Source organism: Neophocaena asiaeorientalis, unplaced genomic scaffold (genome assembly GCF_003031525.2).
Source record: "Neophocaena asiaeorientalis asiaeorientalis breed wild unplaced genomic scaffold, Neophocaena_asiaeorientalis_V1.1 scaffold242, whole genome shotgun sequence".
NCBI lineage: Eukaryota > Metazoa > Chordata > Mammalia > Artiodactyla > Phocoenidae > Neophocaena > Neophocaena asiaeorientalis.
Genome location: NW_020172451.1, coordinates 6,161,596 through 6,166,047, shown reverse-complemented (window position 1 = coordinate 6,166,047; position 4,452 = coordinate 6,161,596). Strand labels below are relative to the sequence as shown.

At 42.6% G+C, this 4,452-nt stretch overlaps 1 non-coding gene across 1 annotated transcript; it reads right to left on the bottom strand.

Moving 5' to 3' along the window:
• Positions 1 to 3,680: 3,680 nt before the first annotated feature.
• Positions 3,681 to 3,788, bottom strand: LOC112394741 (U6 spliceosomal RNA). The gene has a single exon (XR_003002196.1). It is a non-coding gene; the product is annotated as a U6 spliceosomal RNA (small nuclear RNA).
• Positions 3,789 to 4,452: the final 664 nt, after the last annotated feature.

The window sequence follows — 4,452 nt, the reverse complement described above, 5'->3', positions numbered from 1 at the left end:
GTTCTTGTTTTTTGGTTGGGGAGAGGATAGTGGCTGTGTTCGAACCCTACTGGTTAGCCTTTCATATTTTTCATGAACCAAGACATAAACAGAGCCATCTTACCTTTAATACTCTTCTCACATAATTACATAAAAAGGAATAAACAAAGCCAAATTTCTATCACTCTCTATCAAAGAAGGTGCCAGGACAAGCTAAGTACCAGTTCTATCTTTGGCAAAGTTAAAAAAAAAAAAAAAAAGGTTAAGACCTTTTATATAAGCTTCTTTGCTTCTCTGACACTTGCTCAAAGCTTAAAAAAAAAAAGAGAAAGAAAGAAAATATGAAGCCAGACTAATTAAAGCAGAAAGCCCAATTAAGAAAAACTTCAAAGCACCAAATGTGATAGGAAAAAACACGTTAATTTATTTCCTTATGCATTTTATAAAATGCCAGCATGAGAAGCAACACCTGGACTTCTAACACAACATCTCAGTGGTCAGGATGTCATACAGCTCCTGCCGCTGCCCCCCAGTCCCGGGAACAGCTCAAGCCTTCTTTGGGCAACACACCCAAAGAAGAAGGTCTGAATTCAAAAAAGAGTGGTGCGCAGAGTTTGTGGTGAGTTTTGGGGTATTTTCAGGAATAGAGTTGAGATATGCTGTGTTAATGTTTTATTAGAGGCTTATTGGTGTGCTTTCCCCCCTCATTTATTTATACGTACGCTCTCTCTGCTAGACTCTGGAAGTCACAAGCTAAATAATTCACCACACTTTTCCTTAAGCAGCTTAGAGTTTAGTAGGGTAGACAGACAAGCCCCCAGAGGACCACACAGTGTGACAAGTGCTATGTAATAGACCTAAGCAGGAGTGAAGGGGGTTGGGGGGTGGGAGGCTGGGAAGAGATGTGGGAAGACTCCCCAGGAGAGGGGACCCTGAGCTGAGTCAGGTAAGAAGGGGTTGTGTCACTCTGCATCTGGCTATGGCTTCCTCTTCCCCAGGGGAGAGGGCAGGGCACCATATGAAAGCTCCAAATTCACTGACCAGCGCCTTTCGTTAAGGGCATGTGAACTAAAATATTGCCTGCCATATCAGTAAACAAAGGATGTTACAGCCATCAAGCCACCACATTACAGCGGCCCGACAGCAAGCCCTGAAGAAACGCAGGATAGAAACAAGATGCCCACCATCTAGCAGTCAACTGCCTCAGCCAACCCTGATGGTGCACCCTGAGGAGACTCGGGATGAGAAAGCACAGGATGCTGGCCCCAGGTAGCTGAGGTGCATATCAAAGGAATGATTTCAGTGAGCCCAGACTCTTGCATCTTCCCATACATAGAAAAGTGCTAAATTCCTTAACTTGAGATATCTGGTTTTCTTTTATTCACAGTAACCCTTTGATGTTTGGACTACCTGGTCTTTTGTTGCAAAAACTCCTATATATCCTGGCTCCCCACCATGCCTCTTTGGAACAGTTTCTCAGTGTTATCTGAGAAGTTGTGTCCCAGGCTTGAAGTTCTCAGAATGTCCACCAAATAAAACATAACTCTCAACTTTTAGGTTGTGCATTTTTTTTCGGTCAACAGGCAGAATCACCCAACATAAGGCTGCCAACTTTATTTTGTCCACTAAGGACGTTAAGAAAAGAGAAAACCTAGCACTTAGCATTATTCCATTTCAAAGGCATTTTAATAATTTTAAAAAGGTATTTTAACACTAAAAAGTGGGTCATACGACTTCAGAATAAACGAAAAGCCTCAGACTAAGTGTCTTTAGCTTAAACAATGATCATACTGTTGATATTTTGGCGGCACAGCAGTAAAAATACCATCACAAACTTGTGTCTGGAAACCCTGCAAATAGAGGATAAAATTAGGGACTATTTTATGACATTTTATATACATTTGCCAGGATCTTTAATACAATGATTCCACACTTCATGATAGCCCTACAAGGTGGGACTACTGTCCCTATTTTTCAGATGAGGAAACTACGGCCGACCGGGCAGTGGCTTCTCTGTGGTCACGCAGCAGTGGCTGTTCATGGGCAGAACTGCTACACCCGGTTCCCTCTGACAGCGGAGGCTGTCCTGGGCCCCACAAACACTGAGTAGGAGTGTTCTAGGTGACCTCTGAGGTCCTTATCAGATACTAAACATCTATTTTATTGCTGTTGCTTTGGGGATAGCAAAGGAAGAATTCAGTTCTGCCACCTTTTACTTATTTATTTTTGATAGTCCCAAACAACCAACTCAAATCCTTTGTGAAACCAGGAGAGGTATAAATATGTAAATAAATGAACGTGATCCCAAGCACTCCAGAATGCTACCATCACCTTCTCCTTTCTCCTTCCCCATTTTGGACCTGTGCTAGGGATAAGATGGGAAAGATGGAAAAGATCAAGAACCCCATGTGCCAAGAAACTGGAAACATTTGAACTCTTACTCAAGATTTTCAATCCTGTACTTCAATTTGGCATGTAATAAGAATACATTAAGTGTTTAATAAATGAATGAATCTAAAGCTCGCAGGCACTGTTGAGTGTTATAGAAAGTCAACTTAAAACACATGGTCTCTAACCTCTAAAAGCTTCCATTCTCTGTCTGAAATATGATTATAAATATAACACAAACTTAGAAGTGTATCTTGTTTTACAAATTTTACGTTTTTCTTCTACTTTCACCATTTAAAATGGAAGTCTACTAAACAGTCTTTTAACACAATGTTCCCAGTCGTACTCTGGCACGGGTCATGATCCTGCCGTGTGAGGACACAGGCCAGGTAACCATTGGAGGCAGGTCCCCTATAGGGTACTCCACAGACTTCTGCGTGAGAAAAGCAGTACTGAGTGGGGCCAGATGACAAGAGAGGGGCAGAGGTGAGCAGGTGCAGGATCTTGGCAAGTCTGTAAGCTTCCTGTGCCTCGGCCTGTAACATGAAGACAGCCTCGATAACCACCTCAGGGCTTGGGAAGACTGAGTGAGATATGGTACGCGTAGTGTGTTTTTCAACGGTAGCATGGAGGTCACCTCCTGAAGACAGAACTGGATGCTCCAGAGGATGCTGATCACAACTAAAGTCAGGGAAGGGTCAAAGGGGCCTCTCCAAGAGTAGGGCTGAAACATAGGAGGCACATACTCAGGCAGCAGCAGCATAAGGTTAACCCCCAGGAAATTCAGAGAGTAGGCAATTAGTAAATGTCGGAAAATCAATGAATCAATGCCATAACAATCCAAATGGAAACAAACTCACAGTGACCACAAGGAATGAAGTATGGATATGGACAGGCTGGTTCAGAAGGTCTCATGAAGGAAGATAAAGTGAGGGAACCCTGCCGAGAGGCTGACTGGGCTGAGCACCTGGCAGGAGTCACAGGGAGAAAGCAAGCCACTCAGCCTGGCAGTGGTCACTTTGCATTTGTGACAGGTGACCGATCTTAAGATGAGGGACATGTATCTCCCATGTGTGAAACTAAGCTAAAGACGGACAGGTTACAAACAGTTTAAATATTATGACCCCATTTGTTTTGCTTTGTTTTGTTTTTAAAGTTGCTATCCTTTAATCATACCAAAAAGTTAGCCCTAATTTGATAAAATATCAAACAGAAAAACTGATTAATCTCATTGATATCTTACAGGCAGAGATGCTATTGAAAATGTCCAGCATTTGATAGGCAAGGGGGATGAAGCACATAATAAGATTTGAAAATATATGGAGTGCTTCACGAATTTGCGTGTCATCCCTGCACAGGGGCCAATGCTAATCTTCTCTGTATCATTCCAATTTTAGTATATGTGCTGCCGAAGCGAGCACTCCCATTTGTTTTTAAAAATCACATTTGTGTGTGTGACTTTAACAATCTGGAGAAGTGTACATCTAGGTATTGACAGTGATTTTCTCTTTTCAAAATCTATATTTGTACTTTACAAAGTACATGTACTGATTTTATAATGAAGAAATAAATGAGTTTCTTTAGGAGTTTTTAAAACCAGACAGATGATGCCAAGGCTGGGTTCAAAAGGGCTGTCCAGATCCCCACTACTGAGAGGGGGCTCAGGACCACAACTCGCAGAAGTCCCCTGTGAACCGACAGATACAGGGAGGTCACAGGCAAACCTCTGCCTGCAGGGCATGTCACCTTCTGCAGCTGGCTTCACCAATTGTGCAATATTTCTTGAGGGAAAGAGGAGGGACGGGATTCCTGAGCACTCCACAAAATTTATTCCATAAAGTCTGAGATTTTACAAACCACTTCTATAAAGAAACACAAGTTCCAGGAAGAGTTAAGACTCTCCAGCTGCACTGAAAAGCAGCAGGTGCTGGCCCCAGCCTCAAGCCAGAGATCTCATCCACAGTGTGGAAGTTATTTAAAACCTCCACATCACATGAATTAATTCCATGCAGAGGCAGGTCTAAGGGAGACAATCTGGTATATAATCAAGTCTTAGTCTGCTGGATGAAGAGAACCAAGTGAAAG